The sequence below is a fragment of the Pholcus phalangioides genome, unplaced genomic scaffold (assembly GCF_987345545.1).
Source record: "Pholcus phalangioides strain wild (caught in Gottingen) unplaced genomic scaffold, Ppha-v1.0 ptg000015l_1, whole genome shotgun sequence".
Taxonomy (NCBI): domain Eukaryota; kingdom Metazoa; phylum Arthropoda; class Arachnida; order Araneae; family Pholcidae; genus Pholcus; species Pholcus phalangioides.
Window position 1 is genome coordinate 35,511,156 of NW_028301608.1, and position 22,466 is coordinate 35,533,621.

Sequence of the window (22,466 nt, forward strand, 5' to 3'; positions counted from 1 at the left end):
CTGTTTGGTATATGCATGCTAAATTTGTGTGAAAATTGTAATAAAATTGCAGATTTGTATAGAGAACACACACAGACACACACACACATAGAAAATCAATTTTATATATATGTATATAGGTTACAAAAAATTACCTTCAGCCTCGATATTAGTAAAGATTACAAATGGAAATACGCTCCGCTGAGAAAACGGCAGTATTACATGAAAACGTCGGAACTACCAAAAACAAACCATATGAGCTATATATTTCCGTATCCCACGTGGTATCATACTCACACTCGATTTAGGTTGTTAGTCCGTAGAATTTGTTTAGAACTTCTACTGGTTCCTGGGTTCAGGAAAGTGCAGAAAGGCTACTGTGAAATTTTAGTACAGTAAAAAGTTTAGTGCTGCAGCTTCGTCTGAAAAAAGTCATTCGAATCCTAACCTGATAACCAATGTGTACTTCACAACATAAATAAGTTGACGTATTCGGATGCTTCATTCCTTATGTATAGGAATACATAACCCGAGAAATTTACTACTTATACATATTGATTCGATATTCATGAATTTTTCTCTCGGTGTTAGCGATTCGGTATACGGACGTGACGCCGTTTCAATGCTCTGTGGTCCGTGAGAATGGAAGAAGTAAGAAAATAAAAGAGTTCTGCACTTCGAAGCATTATACAGCCTAGAAGAAGAGAAGGAGACATCTCCCTAGATTTGCATTTTGTTGTTAAAGTAATAAAAAGAAAAGTCCACGTGAAAGTTCCAGGAATTCTTCTGCACAAACTTTCCTTTGTGTTTATTGAATTTCTTTGCTACTACTCTGGAGCGTTTTTTTTCCTTCAGAAATTCTTGGAAATTTTAGCTATGTAAATTAAAATAGTTCTCCTAAGATTTCTAGGTATGGGAAAAGTTTTACACGTAGATTTGAAACTTGTACTGATGTAAAAAGAAAGAAAACCTTCATTTGAGATATTTGAAAGTTTTTCTTTTTTTCATGTAAAGCTATACCTTTTTGGTATTGCCAATCAGTGCAAGTTTATACTGGTTTACATAAGTTAAGGAATTTCTCGGTTTCACTTATATCAATATAGAGATCTACACTATATTGCCAAAAGCATGTGCCCTTTTTGGAGTTTAGAAATTCTCTAGAATTTCTGGAAAAATACTGGGCGAATCGTCGTTCTGAAATTTGAATCATGTATTACTTATAGTATTCGCCATTTCCAGTAAAAATTTAGTCACGAATGCATTTAGGGGACGAACAAAACATCGAATAAGAAAAAAGTTTTTGATCAACCCCCGTGTCAGGAAAAAGGTGCAAATGACTTGCAACTTTGAAAACATATTGTAATAACTTTGTGAATAGCACGTATATTCACGAAAATATAAAAATATTTTTTTATAAAAATTCCAATTTTCATCACATGATTTTTACTTGTAACATGTGAAATTTTCAACCAATTTTTACGAAATTTATAAAGAAAAAAGTTCAGAAATCATGACGCTATACATGAGACATACTGTATAGAAATTAAAAATGTGATAAATTATTATTCGATGACATATGGTTATTTTGAGTAAATGATTATTAATTGAGCATGCGCGAGAGATATATAAATTTTATTTTTCACAATTTGATTGCGAGGTATACAGCGCAACTCATATAGAAAATGCAGCTGAATGTCGTTAAAATTCAGAAACATATAGGTGATGTTGTAAGTTGTTATTTCAAAAATTACTCTAATTAAAGTAACTATTATTACTAATTAAAGTAACTCCATGATAAGGGGTATTCCACAAATTCATTTAAAATTCGTGGAAAATCCCTTATTATTCAGTTACTTTCAGCAAGTTTGAAATTACAGCTACGAAATTACAATCTTATATATAAATGTGAAAGTATGTATGTTCTTTATACAAATCTACAGTTTTAGATCGATCGTCGCCAGATTTTGCATATATACCAAATAGGACCGGGATTGAACCGTAGGCTACTTTAAAAGTTCGTCAGAGCTAGGCAAATGCCCGAAATAGGCGAAAAACTGTCGGGCAACAATGGTTTTGGGGCCTCAACAATCACTCTCGGAACGTTTACTTTGGTTACCATGGTTCAAAATAATGCGTTTCAGACGTGTATTTGTTTTTACAATGGTTTGTCATATCTTTAACGCTGCCATTATAACAGTTTATTCCTTTATAATGGTTTGGCTCTTTTCTAATACTCCCAGTAATTGAAGAAAACCCTGGAAGTGCCGGGTATTTTTCTAACTTATATACAGGGTGTCCTGTAAGTGCGAATGTGGCCTTTATCTCATCAACCGCCCATCGTAGAGGTATAGTTTCAATTTAAAAAATGCTTAAAAGGCGTGTGAATAATATTCGCTGCACAAGCTGGACATATGACGTCACTAACAACAGAGAACAACTACTACGACGACAAAACTGAGAACAATATTGTTCAACGCCAGCTGATGAACTCAATGCTTGCCTCAAATCATCAACACTCTGACACGAAGTTAAAAAAATATTATTATCCACCAACATATGCGAGTTTCAACTGAAAAATTACTCAGCACTGCTATCGTTTCCACATAAAACGTGGCAATGGAAGAATTCCCGTAGATCCAAGCACTGGACTGATTACGCTCCCAAATAGATTTTGCCAATTGTTAAACTCAGTTCCAGAACTTGCAGACAAAGTCTTCACCAACATTCAACAAAATCACCGAAACCATGAGTGGCTTTGTGAGAGAGCGATTCTGGCAACGAAAAATTACAATGTGAACAAGATCAACGAAAAAATCCTAAAAATTATTCCAGGAGACTCCACTTCTTACAAATCGGTTTACACTGTCACAGACTCAGCACAGACAGTTCTGTATCCTGCAGAATTTCTGAACTCTTTGGATATTCCGGGTGTGCCACCACACGATTTGACCCCCTTCAAAGTCGGAGTACCTATAATTTTTTTAAGAAATTTGGAGACACCAAGACTCTGCGTGAAGAAAGAAAGACTCTGCGTGTATAGGTTAAGGACGTATGACATTTTACTGGCGAAGCGTTGGTCCTACAGTCTACTTCCAATTAGGAAAAAGTATCCAAATAACGTTTAGTACTCATATATGTTATTCATGTTGCAAAGGATTGTATAGCATTAAACCATTTGCATCATAAGCGCATATATATATATATATGCGCGGAAACTTCCTGGCCATTATCATCAAAGCGCATATATGCGTGCTAGTTTTTTATGCATAAGAACAAAATACTAGAGCGCATAGCTATAGCACGCATGCAAGCTGTCATGGGCGGAGACTTCCAAGTCTATCTCCGCCTATGCACGCAGTTAGCTGAAAGTGATGATTGCAAATGGATTAAAGTATTTTTCCGGGTAAATGCAATAATAAAAAATTGATAAACATGAAGGAGTTTGATTCAAATAGTAGTGAAGAAGTAATTGAACCTACAAAACGTAGACGTATTATTGCGATATTTTCTGACAACGACGATAGTGATCAAAGTGTAAGTCATTTTGAAATACTTCTAACTTTATACAATAAAACAAATTTTGGTGATATGGGCCAATTTTACACTTTTTCGAATGATCCAAATGGGTTAAAATAAGGAAATTAACTTTTTATACAGTCCCTGTGTGTCCAAAACCTCAATTAGTTCCGGTGAAACGGGTTTTCCGCATTTAACGCTATTTTCTCCCAACTTTTCCCTATTTTTGAATTCGAATATCCCTTTGAATATTGCACTTAAAAATATGTTTTGTTATCATAATCAGAAGAAGCTTTCTGATTGGGTTTTTGGATTCACGAGGCCTGTATAAAAAGTTAATTCTTTTATTTTAATTACCATACTACCCCTTGTAACATGAATAACATATCAGAGTACTAAATGTTATTTTGATTCTTTTTCTAATTGTAAGTAGGTCTCTACTACCAACGGTTCGCCAGTAAAATGTCATACACCCTGCATATACGCTCCAAGGAAAGACTGTTCTATCTGCTTTCATGGCATAGAGATGGAGCATTCGTCTGGCATACGAGAGACCGGGATTCGAGTTCCTGTGAGGGTAGCATAGGTGAATGGTTTTTTTTTTGCTAAATACATCAATACGTCCTCACTCAGCCAGTTTTCCGTACATATTGTATTAACAAAGGTGAGGACGTCTTTCTTTATATAGGGTGGTGCAAAATGAACGTTATGGTTTATATGCTTTATAACTTTTGTATTTAATATTGCACATTTTCTTTCGCTTCAGAATTGTGTGAAGAAGGCTTGGGGAATTTGAAATGGAACAGTACACAATAGGACAACGAACAAAAATCATTGAATTTTATTTTTCAAACGAAAACTCAGTTATTCTAACGTAGCGTGCATATCGTCGATATTTTAATGTGCGGACTGGACCCTCAGTGTCAACAATAAATCACCTGGTTAAAAATTTTCAGCAACAAGGTTGAGTAAGGAAGCTCCCTGGTGCACATTATTTCGCGTAGGAGCGATTTCAATTGGCCGTCGCGTTCGTCGGATTTGCCCGCTTCAGACTTTTTTCTTTGGGGCTATTTGAAAGAAAGAGTATGCGTCAATAAGCCACAGACCATACCTGAACTGAAAAACAATATTCGCAATGAAATCAATGCCATAACTCCTGAAATTTTGCGAAAAGTCATGCAACATGTGTTGGAAAGAGCACGACTTTGTGAAGCGGAAAATAGGCGATACCTGCGAGACGTACTTTTTCACGTTTAAGTTAATAATATTCTACATTCATATGCTGTATTTTGAAAAAATAATGTTAACAATTTATTCAAAAATAAAAAAGTTATAAAGCATTTAAACCATAACGTTCATTTTGCACCACCCTGTATAAAATTTCGTCCCGCGAGTTTCCTAAAATAAGTGCCATAAGGCGTTATACTTGTATTTTGGGTTTGAATCTTACAATATCGTCATTTTCCTTCAATAAGAAGGTCAAAGTTATCCATCAAAGATATAGAACTTATGCACACACATTTGTTAAGCATCATCAATCAAGACAACGGTCGCGGTCTTTTAAAAACTAAGAGAGCGGCATCAAAATATGCATACTCCAGCAATAAATATGGATATTGCGACTCATGTATAATTCATGAATCCATTATTGTCAAACAAACTAACCGATCAAACAAAATGGTGCCGACGGGCGTAAACATGAATGAACTCTGGCACATTTAAAACATTAGCGAAATACCGAACAAATCATATGATTCTCTGGTGGAATCGTATTCATGGGCACGAAAAGATAACAAAGGCCTTTGTCTCTTGTACCTCCACATCACGTACATGTGTGGCCTATGCAAACTTGGTGCAAGCAAGCGTTCGTTCCACATATTCCTGGACATGTTTGTGGGGAGGAGAAAATCCCACGGCTTTGTTATTGTAATGGCAGAGAAGGAGTTCCTAAAATTAATTACTCTCGGAAAAGTGAGGAATTTTGGCGGAGAATTTTCCAGAAATCGAAATGCGATAGAATTTCGTCCAAATGCCTACTCTCCCACCGTATTCCTAAAATGCCTTTTACTCCTGCACAATTTCCTCGCCATCGGTTCCGGAATTTTCCCTCGTGGAACATTAAGCAATTCATAACTCTTGGTGCATGAGAGAAGCTTTTCAATTATAATTCAAATTTTTGCAATTTATTACCGTCTTAAAACCACTCGCCAGTATATATATGTTTACTTCCCGTTTTCCTTTTTCTCCTGCTTATTTATTTTTTTGATATTTCTTTCCGTATCGATTATGCAAAATTTCCTCCGTGTGTTTTATATTCCCAAATAATTTTTCATTCATGTGACCTACTTATTTATTTTCTTGAATCGAATTAGGATTGTAGATGCCGCTTTAAGATTAGCAAAAATTTAAATACCGTATGCGTTGGAATTTTTTTGCCGGAAAAAAAGGGACTTCGACTCCCGACAAACCTCATATGTAATAATGATAGTGATAAGAACCGAGAGACACCCAGGCTCTGTCACACTCGGGGATGTAAGCACATTGTCCCAGGGGACTCGGGTGCCTCCAGGAAACCTCACCATTTATTAAGCTTGAACAAGATACAAAGGTTTTCACCAGCTCGCCGATGTGAAGACATATTCAGGAAAGAGAGAAAATTCAACTGCTTTTTGCGGGATCAAACCCACGTCCTCTCTCTTGCCAGGTGAGACTAGGGCACTCGCCCGGCAAGTGAGATGTCTGATAATTGTCGGGAAATTTCTTTTCATGTCGCTTCTTACTTTATAATGTGTAAAAAACTTGTCCAAGATCCGTGAAAAAAGCACTTATAACTCTTTTAAGTTACTGCTAATGTTGAAATGTTTTCTTAAACCAGAATTTAAATTAAAATATTGTTTTGCAAAGAATTTCTCTCTATATTATGAGTAAATTCAATTATAATTCAAATTTTTGGCACTTTGTAACCGTCTTGAAACCACTCGCCAGAATGCTAACTTTCCTGTTCCTCCACCTTGTTCTTTATTTTTTCGATACTTCGTCGATCATTCAAAAATTTCCTCCATGTGTTCTATAATTCCCAAATACTTTTCCAATCATATAATCTACTTATTTTTTTTAATGTAATTAGGATTGTAGATGTCGCTTTTAGATTACCAAAAACTTAAATATTGGATGTGTTGGAATTTTTTGCATTCACAGAGGATCATATGAATATTTGTAACTTCTTACTCTTTCTTACTTGAGGCAGTAAACTGTATCATAGTTAATATCTAAATTATTCTTAACTTTTACTGATATGCGTATTAAAAATTTATTAGTAAATTCTAAACACTGAGAAAAGACTCATCATAGTGAATAACAGTCACAAAAAAGTCAGAAAAACATACTTAGAAAACCTTTTATTCAAATGTTAGCCTCTCGCTACAGAATTGGACGAGAGGTGGCAGCACAGTCTGAATAAACAACACGCACGTACTACATGAACTGTTAATGTTCTATAAAAAGAATTCTGCCGCGAGTTCTTCTCTACTAAGTTAAAACGGCTGTAAATTGTCTCCGAATGGTAGTAAACTGGGGTTGTGAACATTCAATAATGTGAAGGTAAATTATAAACGTTACCTAAAATTGTAAAATTAAAAATAATAATAATAATATAGTATTGTTCAAAGTAATTTGAACCTATGTGAAATGCTATCTAAAATAATTCAAACTAATGGAATACTGTCTAAAATAGTTTCAACTAATAAAATATTGTTCAAAATAATTCAAATGTGTGATAAATTACTTATATTACATATAGATACAATAACATATATACTAAAATACAATAGATATAGCACGTGAAGATAAATATGCGTATTCAGTTAAATATATATTAATAATCACTCAGAAAAAGCCTCTGTAACAAGTAGGATCTCTGTAGCATTCAAAACAAGTATATCTGGCTTTGAATTTCAGCAACCTTCATCATTATTAGGCCCTTAGAGTAGTACAGGTTGGACGAGAAATCAACATTTTACACATTTTGAAAAAATTTACAAAAGAATCAGCAAATTGACGTAGACACGTGGGGTTTGTGCTAAAATACTTATGAAGACCTAGAACTTTTTTTTTCCTTTTTAATAAATTTTAAAAGAATAGTTTCAAATTTCGTCCATAGTGCTGTATCACGAAAAACTCGACATTATGGTCATCTCGCTCTCCAGATTTATCCCACCTCCCTTGATTTCTTCTTGTGGAGATGTGACAGAAGATGTGGCAAAGTTTACGCCATACGTGTAACCAACGCGAGAAACTGTAGACAAGACTCACGATAGTGATCGGCACTCTTCCCCCAATCGATGTTCACTTAGTTTGAAATGGAGTATCGTTTGCATGTAGCCGCAGCTTCGAAAGTAGCTTATATTGAAACTATGTAGTTTCACGTAACGCAAATCGTAATAAGCATTAACTATGCACTGTTTGTGTCTACTTTTTAGTGTTACAGCGCCATCTGTGAATGAAAGTTTGAACTTTTTAAACTCGTCAAACCCCCCCCCCCCCCAATTGGTCCATTTTTTTCACCAAACTCGGAAATGTGTCCAGAATTTCTTTCGCACCCTGTATTAAACTCTTTTACGGCCAGGGAAAGAATTTCCTGGGTGACAAAAAAAAAACTAATTAAAAGTGATTATTCTCCAAATTATATATATATATTTATATCTCTCGCAAGCCGGAACGTTTCCTAACCGATGGAGAACATTACCACCGACACATTTCATAGTACTTTTATTCAGGTATTTATGTTATTATTTTAATAATATTATCTAGTATACGTTATCTTTAAAAATTTTCAACAGATAGAAGTGAGCGTAGCACAGTTTTGAAAGATGGTTTCTTTGCATAGATAGTCAATATGCGAAAAAGCGTAACTTACAGGGTGTTATAAAAAATTTGGATTTTTCGTTATCAAATGATTTTAAGACGGTCCTTACTTTTAATCCTTTATTAACTTAATCTGTTAATGTAGTTTTTCCTAAACCACCTTAAGAGACTGGCTCGCAAAGAAGCGCAGGTACCCTGAACTCTAACGCAGGTGTCCAGATATTGATTATTCATTTTGTAGAAATTTTTGTTCATGAAATTACTCAAAAAATCACCTTAGTATGTAGAAAGAGGAAAATATCATCTAAATGGGTCCCTATGGACGAAAAAAGTTGAGAAATGCTGCTATAGAAGACAAGTCAATATACGAAAGTGCATCTTACACAAAGTACATTTGTCCACACAATACAAAATAACAAAGGAAATAGTAACGTTATCGTGTCACTGGATGTACCGCAATCTCCTAGAAGTCAGACAACGAAAGGAAGCATGTTCAAATATGCTTTTCGGAGGCTTTCTCCCAGCATTTACCAGTAAAGCACATCCTATTGGCAGTGAAATACTAAATGGGGTTCTCGTCGGTGATTTCATGAAATATTCAAAGCACATATTTTTTGTTACTTTTCCCTCCTGTTTTCCTTTAGCTTCTACTTTCTGGATGTTATTTTTTCTCCCTCCACCCTCAACATAAATTTCACGGAGAAATGTTCTGTTTCCGTTGCTTTCCTTTTTCGATATTCCTATGTATGTGTATACACTGAAAGTCCTTTTTTTTTTACTATACCAGGGAAAAGAGGTGAGTTTTGGAGTGACTGTCAGATTTTACCCTATTTCAACATACAATGTCTGTTTTCTTCGACACCGTCACATACCACACACACATATATATCAAGCAAAGAGAGAATACTTGTTTTTCTTTGTGAAGGCAACTTTTCTAATATTTTATTTTTCTATTTTCTTTGAGTATTTTTGCTAGAGAATTTTCCAAGATCCCAGAGAGCAAAAAAAAAATTCCTTTCTGTTTTGAGAGAGAGAGAGAAGAAAAAAATATTTTTTTTTATTTAGTCTACGAGAATTTCATTATCTCTAATCTTATAATACCCTTCAGAATCCCATGGAGAGTATGTAAATCAATTTAGGTTCGACTCTATAATACGATACATATTTGCATATATGCATAGGAAATTCATATGCGCAAAAAGTCAACATCCTTTGTCATTGACACGTAACTAAAGTGGAAGTTTTCTTCGCTCCGTCCTTCTTTCTCAGTAATGTCAGAGAGCTTAACTAGTTCATTCGAGCATGCTGTATCACACTAGTTCGCAGACAATACCATTAAAGGGTGATGTATTGACATGTTTTGCGGTGAAGGGTTTTTCAATGAAAATTTTTCGCTGTTTCATTTTGCTTGAGGAAAAATATTAAATTCCGACATATACAAGGTGTTTTGCGAAGAGTGTCATGAAGGAATAAAAATTCTACGCTTTCAAAATTTTGTAAAATAAGTAAATATAGCGAAGTGAAATATTGAAAATGAAGAAATATGAGCTGTGATAGGTTAGTCTCTCATACATTACTGGAAATATAAGAATTAATTATTAAAAGTATGTAGTTTTATATTAAAATATTTTTCGATCTTCAGCAAAACCAATTATTAAGTACATATGGTGATTATAAATAAACTGACACTCGTCTGATATATGTAGCACCATTCTGATGGGAATATTTTGATTAAACTTGGTATATAGGATGGACCGTTGGAAAAATATAGCTGATAAAAAAGCGCCACTTTTTACCTGGTGGTCAAAACTTTAACTTTTTTTATTTTACCCAGCTCATATAAACTACACACCAAACTCCATCCGAATGGGCGCTACATATGTCTGAGTTTATTTATATTATTACCCTACATTAATTACAGTCAAACCTCGTTAATGAGTCACTCTTGGAAGCGCAAAAATATGACTTAGCAAGCGGAGTGACTCGTTAAGCGGAGTAAGACATAGCTGTGCCAATTCCTGCCTGAGGGTAATTGGGGCTTCCAAAAAGTGACCCGGTAAGCGGAGTGACGTGTTAACCGGGTGACGCACTAACGAGGTTTAACTGTATATACTTAAATCTATGTTTCTATCTCTGACATACCGGTAAAATTTTACCTCTGACATTTCAGAGGAAATTCGCCTAGATATCGATGATCAAGTTCTTCATTTACGCAACTTTTTACAATTCCGTGCTTTCTTGTCAAGATTATTTTTATTCAAATGAGTGAATTTCGTTAAAATAACGAAAACATCAATCATCGATATCTTGGTGTATTTTCATTCAAATGTAACGGCAAATTTCTTTCGGTATAATAGGCAGGATCTAGACACTGACAGTTTTTGCCGCTGGAGACTGTATAAATAATGTTAATTTTCTCATATCCCTCTCAAATATAAATTTAACGGAGTGATTGTTCACTCCAGTTCATTTTTCACGCTTTGCTCACACTTTTAAAATTTTGTTATGCACTTCGTAGAACACCCGGTATACAGTATACAGCGCATACATTCGATATACTTTCAAAAATAACCAATGATTTCTAGGAGTCAATCGCAATAGTGAGTTAATACTGGAAAGAATCGATCCTATATGGGATGCGTATGCAGTGGTTGAGGAAAAATATCTTTTGAAAAGAACAAATACATTGCAATAAGACAAAGTTTAATTAATGTCTGGGATCTTTTCAAAGATAGCCTCTGGTGTATTAAATTGTCTACGACAAATAATAAACATGTTCAGCAGTTAAAATAAATGGTGGAGAATTACTTGACTTTGAATCATTTCAAAAGTTTTTTTTTTTGTTCAACATTTCAGCCGCATGTGAATGTAAAATTGTGCTAAAAATTGGCACCTTCACTTGAATCTGACAATTCTTTTGGCTGAAGTTTGCAACTTCATTTGCCTTCGTGAATTTGTTGGCTATAATAGAGAGCATTTTTTGCCTTAGACATTTTTTGGCTATAATTAGCAATATTATTTGTATTAGAAATTTTGAAATTTTTTTGTTGATAATTGATAACTTTCCTTGCACTTGAATATTCTTTGGTTCTAATTGATGATTTTACTTCTCTTTTAACATTTTTCGGATATAATTGACAACTTTACTTGCATTTGACAATTTTTTTTTCGCGATAATTGACAAATTCTCATATGAATCCCGATTTCCCGTATTTTTATGAAGGAAATATGGTCAGCCGTAAGGTATGGGGGCCCTTTTTGCCGTCTGGAGGTTCTGCACCCCTGGTAATGGTAGTCACCTTGAAGTTGCTGAAATTGGTCTGCGATTTTAATAACATCTTCGTATAATATTATATTTCCACGATGTGTGCGACTTCACAAAATTACATTAATTTGTGAAATTCAAGCATCTGATATACTCAATCCTTTATAAACAGTTGGCAATTCGGTCGACATGTTATTCTGCGATACGTAAAGACCCGTATAATATCATATATGAGTGAAATGATTATAAATGATGTTGGACGAGATCACACGAGAAACGAATGCATGTACATATCTCTATCAGGTAATCCCCCTATTCTCGAATGTTAATCCAGTTTAAACATACTGTTCGATAAATCTAGAGAATGGGAATTTTAGCTATATCCCACCGTCCCACTTTCATGAATTTCTAGGGGAAATGTTACACAGCTTGTATCACTGAGGAACAGCTTATCGAGTTTATAATTCAAATAGATTGAGTGTCGTGTAATCTAATACTACATTAATACATATTAAAGCTTGTTCTTGTCCCACAAGGCCGAAATTGTCACGAAAAGCTCCCGTTGTTCAAATTAATCGCCGACTACAAGGATTCAGACTTTTCGACGAGCCCTCGTCCGTAAGCTCGTCTGTCGTCATAATCCACTTAACGTCGATTCGTATGCTAAAATATTTCCCCTATCATTGCATCTATGGAAGCGCAAATAATCACAATGAATGCCCCCATTTAGTAAATTAAATAGAATCGGTCTCAATGAGTACGATTATTTATAACGACTGATAGTATAGAACTCACGCAAGTATATGAATCATTAAATCATATTACTGAAATTTTCCATTTGGAATGAACCTTAAATTAAATTCTTTTTACGTAAATTATATGTACATACGAAAATGTGGTTATGATTTTTATCGAAAATGCACGAGTACAAACAGGGCGTCCCAAAATTAACGAACCCCATTTGAAAAATGAATTCAAAAAGAACGGAAGCGACAGAAATGCATTTTTTGCTGCGTTGGTGCGTGGGGAAACAGTAAATTTTCAGTCAGACAAAATTTAAAAATTAGTTATACATTTTCACAAAAGATGACATTACAAAACTTAAATACGGTATTTTCTCAAAATATGTGCCACATGCAACAACACGATATAATCTCAGAACAAATTTGGCAGAAACCTGTGGAAACATCTCAACTGGGATTTCGAACACATCGTATTTTAGTTTTCAAGACTGCCATGCCATCAATTAAATAACTTTGTAACTAATTTCGAAAATCTGTCAGAATTCAATTCAAGCCATCCCGGCTCAGACGTTTCCACGGGTATCTGCAAATTTTGTCCGGAGAATACACCGTGTTGTTGTTGCAAATAGCGAATACTCTTAATATATCGTAATTTAGTTTTGGACTACAACCCCCATCTGTTGTAAAAATTTTCAACCAATTTTAAAGTTCTGTCTGACTGAAAATTTACTGTTTTCCCCAAGCTTCAAAGCAGCAAACTATAGCTTCCCGTTATTTTTTATTCATTTTTCGAATGGGGCTGGTACATTTTGGGGCATTTTTCATCAATGTCGAAGAATAGTATTCTTTATTTTGGGGGAGAAATAAAGTTTCATGAAAGGGTAACCATATAGCTGCATGATGCACTGCATTTAATTACAGTTGGAACCCTACCACCACCCATGATCGAAAAGGTTTAACAATATACCCCCGTTACTGCATTTTCAATTAAATTTCTGCCTAGTTCTGCATCAAATTATGCAGAAAATCTTCGCAACATATTTTGCTATTTCAGGGGTCCATGGGTTCTTTAAACAACTACCCTAGAATCCTAGAGTTTATCGCAAACACAATAACTAACGACTCAACAAAATCTTTGAAGTATTATCCCTGGTGTTCATGCTCACATATCTGTGCTAATAATTATCAAACTCAAAATAGCCTTCCATGATGAAAATACAACTTATATAAATCGTATTTAGTTTCTTCGAATTAAATTACAACCAAACAAAAACCGTCAACGTATCGAGTAATTAAAAATGATAAATATAATTAGTTATATTCATCAATCTAGAATAATACAATTAAATTCCCCGTACAGTTTCATTACACTCAAAATACGCTAAACTCGTTAATAAATTATAGTAATTTTATTCAATGTATTTCATTAATTGAAAAAAGAAGCAATATCATAATCGATTTTTCTTATGAAAATAATAAAAGAAAAACTTAATTTCATTTCCCATTTATTTTTCATAATGAAAATATTTTTTTATATCTCAATTAAATCAATTAAAAAAACTGATACTAAAAAGGGGAAAAATATTTTCCTGAAAAATTATTATTTTCTTCTAAAATTCTTCTAACGTACCATTTACCAAACAGCATCAATTCCATTTCAGTAATAATTTTGATTAATGACCATGACGTTCAATCAATTTTTACGCACTCATCAAATACCTAATCTATGTATTAGCTTTCATATATTAATTCTTAACTCAGTCGAAACCTATACCTTTAATATTGAAAGAATTAAAAAAAAACAGAAGAGACGCCCGAAGACAAATTAACTGATTTCTGAGAGTATTGCATTATTAGGATTTTTTTTTATCCTCTCGTCTTTCCCATCAATTCGGAAATTAATTCCTCGATTTTTTTTCCTTATTAAGAATAAAATGATTCCGGCTGTTTATGCCTATTCCAAACTCTCCGGAGAAATATACATTATCTCTGTTCCGAGTATTTCTTTTTTCCTAGATGATACCAGTAGTAAGAATAGAAATAAATAATAAAATTTTGCTGCTACACGTTTTCCCATTCATTAATTGAATCGCTAGGATCGACAGCTGTAGTAGAAAGTGAAGGGGAAAATGAGAAAGGGAGAGAGCTCCCGTTGCTCATTTTACCACTTCAAATAATTAATAAATCACTAGACAGCGTATTTTAATTAAAACCGACATGTTTTAGTTGGAATTGAGACAGAAAAAATGTGCAATTAATGTAAGACGTTTGGGGGTGATCATCAAGATATTATGAGACTCCTTGTAAAATGAAAGTTTCTCCTATAATTACTGGAACCATAAATCATGGCACATTTACTTACTAGAATAATATCATATTGCAGAGTATCATTATTCTTCTAAGTAAATAGCAGAATGGCATCCCATTGTAGGAATATCCATTAGTATTATAACACATCTCCGATTTTTATCAATGATATTATTTCTATCGGAATTTCGATTAGTTTTAATACAAATACAACGCCACAACAGGCAAAATGCCCAACGAGGTGGCTGAGAAAACGATGCCCATAATAAATATGGATGTCATATATTTCAAAAGTAGTTTAAATATATTTATTTATTCAATTTAGCATCAAATATATATATATATATTTATTTATTTATTTGAGCTAAATTTACAATAATACAGTTATGAATACGGTATTTCTTGTCTTATCCTCTTGGTTTGGCTCTATCATGACTTACATTTCTGAAAACGTAATTTAGGAGGCACACACTTATGCGGTGAAAATGTCAACTTTTGTTTCACATGAAAGAAATTTATTATGAACAATATCGAGTAACATTCAAGTATCAATGTATCAATTAGCTAAACTGAAATTTATGTGCTCTGAATTGGTTCTGAGCATTTAATAATTATTCGCTAACAAATATTTATTTGTACAAAACTAGAAGACAGTTATTATATGAAAATTAAATTTTATCCTGCAACGATGCGGTGTGACGCTTACTCCAAGTAATACCATTAGTTTGATATTCGGCAGCTTTGTGAATGCTTCGAAGTAAAAACTATTAACTCAATTTCAAGAAATATATAGGGTCCTTCTTTCGTTTGACAGAGATATTTTCAGGAATTTCAGATAAATGTGTAATTTCAACTTGACCGACTCTGTAAATCAATAAATCTGAGAGAAATGAATTATAATGATACTTGTGTAAATTTTCTTCCAATGCTACTTTAGTTTCAATTTTAAGCACCTTGATAGGAGTGCTATTATCACCAGTGTAGATTTATTTGCACCATTTTTTCGTTCATATTTTATTGTTATTTGTTAAATGTTTCTGTTTGTATTTACGGAGCAGTATTACTAGAGAAGTGTGGAACATTTATAATTAATATCTGGATGGAAAAAGTTATTGTATGTAAAATTCATTTCACATCGAAATACTTAGTGAATATTTTTTTTTAAATCTATGCCATTAAGATTATTCAAATATAAAATAAAAAATAAATTTTTGTCTCAACGCTGAGAATGTTAATGTATTTGCGTGTTGTACATATGAATGTCTTAAATAGCGAAAGAGTTCATTTGATTCTAGCTGAAAATAGGTCTTAACAAGTAGCCTTTTACAAACACGTTTCCATTCTTTGAATTTCAAATTTTTTATACAGTATTTTATGAATTTATGAACCATGATGTAAGTGATGGTTCAGCAAAAATGAATCGAAAGCAGCTGTATAAAATGCTGTATAAAAAATTTGAAATTATGATAATTATAAATAATATTTGAAACAATAATGTATAAATGCATTAGTATTTTAATGATTATATTATTTCTTAAATGCTCAGTTTTTTTTCGAGCTGATAATTTTTTCCATAGTTATCGACACGCATAGAAAGCAGGGAAAAATCTTTAAGAGAAATGTATTCCCCGAATAGTATATTGCTTATACAGGGTTTTAAAGAGAACGTACAGAGACTCGAAAATCACACATAAAAATAATGTACTAAAGTAATATTACTTTCTAAATATATAACTACCTTCTTTCTGATTCAAATTATAGTAAAAAACTTTTTGTTGCACACTTCAAAGTTAAAAAAAATAAATTAGCGAAATCACAGCTACACATGCTCTGCAACAAAGAGTTGTTGTTGTAGTTGTTAACTGAGACATATATCAGCAAATTCAAAACATAAAATATCAAGAAAATGACCTCAGCTTATGTGCAAAGACAGTTCTGAATTTAATCTTGAAACTGGCTGCAGTAATGAACGTTTAAAGGATCCTTTGCACCATATGCAAAGTTACGCATTTAAAAGTTAAAGTTAGTGATAATCTCTCTTTTGTTTCTATGAAAGTAAGAGGAAGGTATCTTTTTTTACAATGTCATCAAGCTTCAATATCGGGGTATTAAAGCAAAAATTTCAAGTTATGTCTATCTGAGATGAAAAAAAGTTGTGACTAGTTTAAAAGATGAAATTGAACCCTTAAGCTCCTCTATTTGATGCAAAGCTAATTGTTTAGCAAATATTTCAAAAGAGAATTATACATTCAGACACAAGCCGTGAAATATTGAGCATTTCATTACAAGAACGCAAATTGATAGTTCACTACTTGAAATTAAACCTATTTAGTGAAAAATCTTACTTTTATTAAATTCAGTTCTCGTTGAAAATATAAAAAACCTCAATTTTTGACAGATGAACAGAATGATTCCTTTCAAAATGATGAAACTTTTGCCAATTTTTTTTTTACCTTTGATTTGAAACCTCGCGAAGTACTGATTAGAAATCTCAAATTTCTTTTACTTCGCTCTCAGTTTTCAAAGAAAAAAATGTGTGTGCATATAATTTTATTAGTACCTTGTATAGTTATCAATCTATATGTGGACTTAGAGCATTTATTGTTTTGGCAGCAAGAACTATTAAGAAATAACATGACATTTTTTTTAAATAAAATATTCATTATTGCATATGAAAAATGGTATACAGGGTGTCCTGTAATTTCTAATTCGGCCTTTATCTCATCACTTGTTCATCGTATATAGTGGTATGGCTCTAATTTAAAAAATGCTCAAAATGTGTTCAGGAATTTTTCTGTAATAGTTTTGAGAGCGAAAGCATATTGTGTCATAAAAAATTGATAGTTCCCCCCCCCCGTTTTCCAACTTCTATTTAGAAATTTGTTGCCCTGTCTCTCCTGAAACCAACAAAAAAATTGCATGTTTCTAAGAAAAATATTTGTTGAGGCATTTTTTTGAAAAATATCGGACAAAAGTTGGGAAAAAAGCGTTGTCCGTTAATTTATGCTGTTCTTTCTGGACTTTGAATTCTCCGATTTTTGAGAAATATCTGAACAAATATTTCTCTTAGAAACATGCAGCTCTTTTGTTAGCCGCCGGAGAGACAGGACAACAATTTTCCAATTAGAAGTTCGAGGACAAGGGAGACAGTATAAAAATTTATATTTTTTATTTTATAACAAACTGTATTTTTGCTCTCGGAACTTGTACAGAGTGATTCTTGAACACATTTTGAGTATATTTTAAATTAGAACCATACTTCTACAACGAACGGTTGATGAGATAAGCGATGAATTATGACTTACATGACACCCAGTACATTGAAAACACTATGAATTTTCATTCCTGTAATTTTGTTTTTTTTTCCTTCTATCGTTAATTAAGCTGTTGTCTACGTGCAACGTATTATGTCGTCGATTCATTATCAGCTCGTTTGAAGATGAGTATTTTGTTATTCACTTCCAATCCTCTTGTTATTCACTTCCTCTCATTGAAAAATCCCATTAGAATAATACACTATGTTTATCAGTTCATCGTACTTTTATAGGATTAATTTCTCAATTATTCCTTATTAAGGACATACATTTTTGTACTTTTGAAAACTACGAATATTTATTGCAAAGGAGTTACAAATGACGGTAAATTTTTGTAAATTTAACTAATTTGTAATGTTATTCCAAATATATCCTGATATATTTTCAATTTATAGTGAAATCTCGTTATTAAAACTCTTTGCAGACCAAGAAAAAATATTTTTTTAGAGGTTATCGTTCATTGACTCAATCTTGTTTAAAATTAAATTAATTTTTTTTAATTTTAATATTTGAAATTTAATTTCAAATAAGATTGAGTCGATGGAATCTCAATCTTTGACTTCATTTCATGAACTGAAGTTTCCTTTATATATTTTGAATAAATTTTTATTCAATTGCATTGATGTAATGCTATTTTATCGTGCGTGCAAGATGTTTTTAATGCTGAATTTTGAAAATTTCTAAAAAATTAAGAATTAGAGTTATGTAAAATTATACGAACACAGGATAGTATATATAATCAAAATATGTATAAAAAATTTGAAATAAATCAATGATTAAGTAGTATTTTTAATAGTATTTCTACTAGAGTATAGTTTTTCACCATCTTAAACGGGTGGAAACCCCCCCCCCCCTAAAATCAAGAACGAGTCAAACAACAGGTTGAAAATTCTCTTTTCGGATGATATTTTTACTGCAGTTTTATATAAATAAATAAATAAAGATAAAGATTACTTATTATCTTTTAACAAAAATATTTACGTGTATCTTTTATAACAATGAAACACAAGGTTATAATAGAAACAACACACAGAATAAAGATATCTTACCTTTAGCTCAAAACGCCGAAACTACACGGGAATCGGATCAAATTGTCAGTGCGAAATTCGGGAAGCACACGCGCGCACACTAATTTCAGCACCAACGAACAATACTCACGCAATACAACAAGACCCGACCGAGCACCGTAACCGTAACAACAACAAAAAAAATAAAATGAAAAGCAGTTTGTTGTTTAGCACTGGTTGAAATCAATTTTCATTGTGAACGCAGGGAGTGAAACCAGTAGCGATAAATAGTTGCACACACACACACACCGCGCGTCTCTCTCTCTCTCTCTCTCTCTCCTGGTGGTTGTGTGTGTTGAAGTATATACATATATACTCTCGCATGTGTTACGTTATGTTACGGTAGGAGACGGTAGATGTGGAAGGTGGTAACGCAAAAAAAAAAGCAGAGGCCAGAAAGCGCGGCTCTTTTGCGCGGCAGGCGGTCTTTAGATGCTGCTGCTGCTTGCTGAATCACTATGTGATGGGGGAAGGATTCCGAGAGGCAGAGAGCGGCGGATCCTAGAGTCACGTGACCGCCGAGCTACCAACCACCGGCCGGCTTTGTCCGTCGCCATGACTACGGAGTATTTACAGCGTGCCACTTTTCGAAAGGGGGCCCACTAAGGAAAAAAAAAGAAGGATGTAAAACAAGGGGGGGGGCTGAAGGAAAGAGAGCGAATCCAAGCGGGATAAATATGGTGTTGGATAAGAGCGGTGTATATCGGCAATAGCCTAACCGACGGAAAGATTGTGTATCTCCTTTGTCATATGTGACACGTCTAGTAATAATAATGTCCGACGCTGCCCTGAATTCCTTTGTACTTGAAGCACTAAAGTAAAGAAGCGACAGATGTGTCCGGGGTAAATGTATCCAAAAAGGCTTATAGTCAGAGAACCATCTTAAGGATCCAGGTTCGAACCCCGTTGGCGGAATGGTAATGGTCGGGTGAAGCTGGTTTTACTGCGGTTTTCCGATTTCGATGAGCGAATACGAACCGGTCTCCCATTAGTCGCTCCGCAGATACCGGGTGGGCATTCAACATGATACTTACACAACAGGAAAATTCAAGCATTTAAATCTACACTTCAATATAGTATATGTTACTGCTAAAACCTGAATTCTTTCAGGGTGCAGTTGACCCTGCCAATTTATGAATTTCGGGCTTTCGCCGGGCTCTTTGGGTGGCTCCTGCATACATTGAAGATCAACTTTGCCCACTAGCTGCACACGAATAGAGGTCAAAAACCCACAGCTCTAGCCTTATATATATATATATATATATATATAATTATTATTATTATTTTCTTCTTATTGATATTTTTTCTTTTATTTTGTGTGTGTGTGTGTGTTCCTCTATTTTTCCCCCTTTTTCCTCTCCTGTGTGTGTGTGTGTGTGTGTGTGTGTGTGTGTGTGTGTGTGTGTTCCCTTACTTCCTCTCTTCCCTCTCTTACCCGGCCGGACTGCCAACTGGAGTTCATCCAGCACGACCGCACTCCTCCGGGTCACAGAGTTCGAAATTCGGATGTTGGCCGGGTCAACTGAGCCGGGCAGTTCGCGAGCTGGCTAGTTTCGGGCTTTGACGGTAACATATGTATGGAAGGCAGTTGGCAACACCAGCAACATAACGAAGCAAGCACAGCTCTGGCAATATATATATTTTAAGGGAAACGCACACACAACACGTTCTTACATGTTGCATGTAACCAATTCATTAAAAATCCCGCAGAAGAAGGATGTAGGAGGTGCATGTACGGTTAAACAATGATAGTAAGAGAATCACACATAATTTCTCAAAAAATTGAAGTTGAATTGAAAAGGGAAACTTCCCAAGTTTTTTTGCAGGATAAAGTAAAGAGGATAAAGTATTTATCTAAAAAAAACGGCAATGAGAACCTCTACGTATTTAAAGCTAGCTAGCATTCACGAAACATTCCAAGCCTCTCTGCGGCGGTTCTTTGGTTAAGGAATGGATGTCAAATGATCAGAAAAGTCTTAAATGCGTGCAAGCATTTCGTGATATTTTTGTATCGAGACATATTGGGGTCAAAAAAATAACAGCAGAAGCTAATAATTTGCATAAGCAGTTTAAAGTGATGTCTTCAAATGTGCATCGCTTTTTCAGTGGTGATCGACGAAATTTCCGGTGTTTATGGGCTCAAATGACTGTTTCTGGGGAGCTATTATCAATATTACTGAAGAATATTTAGAAATGTTTTCTGTTCACGAAACCACGACAAGGAAAGATATATTTCTGACATCATAGCAAATCAAATCAAATCATCTGCATCAAATTTTCACTTAAGAAAAATATCCAGGGGCGCAACTATGGGGGAGCCGGTGATTCTGGTGCCCCGGGAGCCGGACCAGTAGGGGCGCCGAATTCACCCTTTAACTGCTTCTTCTACATGGCAAGGGGTGCCAAAATGCCGGTTTGCCCCGTCCAATTGAGTCTGACACCTCTGCTGTAGTTCAATGTTAAATCATGAATAAATTAATTAATCATCTAAAAGTGATGAATTCTGCAATTATTTTCTTCAGTGCCTTTCAGTGTTTTCTTTATTATGTCTTGTATTACTTCATTAAGGCACTCCTGCAATTTTGTGGATTTCTGATGTATATATTTTGTTTTTAGATAGCTCTGGGCAGGTAAAATATAGTTATAGGCACTCTATGTATGAAGTGTATGTACAAAATTTGGTGGAGGTCAATCTAAAATCCATATCTTAGATGGTGGAGCACTCGTCTGGCAAACGAGAGTCCGGGGTTCGGTGTCCCCGTGGGGGCAGTGATGAATTTTCTTCCTTGTAATCTTCATCTCCACAAATAACCAGTCTTTTAATGAATCTTGTATTCCGTTCATTTTTTTTTTTTTTTTTTTTTGCATTTCCAATAATTTATTTATCTTTTATGACATTCTATGCTCATTATCCTCATTACGAATCTTACTTAAAACCAATTGCCACTAAGATATGAATATCAAATAGGTAACGCTTACATGATCGCCATCATCCTAATGCGTTCATTACGGTGTTCATCATTAGTAACAGTATTTTTGGAGAGTTATACACACACTAAATCTCTGATAATCCTCAAATTCTGAACGCGATCAGTGTGATCTACTAAATAAAATGGCACCTCGATAACCGAGCAAATAAAAATAACCTATTTATACACCGGGGAAATATGAGAGAAACAATCAATGTTCCTCATCATACCTTTAAAAGAGAGAAAGAGAATCGATAACCAGAAGGATCGAAAAGCAGCGCTAATGACGATAAATGAGTATTGCAAAATCGATCATTTGCCTGCGAAAAAGGGTTGATTAGTTCCAGAGACGGTTATTAGTGGTTTAAAATAATTTGTATTTCGATAGAAGATGAGAGGAAGCGTAAAACGATTTAGCTCGTGGGTGTGATAAACGCCCCCAT

The 22,466-nt window shown here is 34.1% G+C and overlaps 1 protein-coding gene across 1 annotated transcript in view; it reads right to left on the minus strand.

Annotated features, from left to right (window-relative positions):
• Nucleotides 1-19,516, minus strand: part of LOC149075917 (uncharacterized) — a 167,317-nt gene extending 147,801 nt beyond the window's left edge. Inside the window, exon 1 of the mRNA XM_089243429.1 lies at nt 19,037-19,516. The gene's annotated coding sequence lies outside the window, so the exon portion shown is untranslated. The remainder of the gene's footprint in view (nt 1-19,036) is intronic.
• Nucleotides 19,517-22,466: the final 2,950 nt, after the last annotated feature.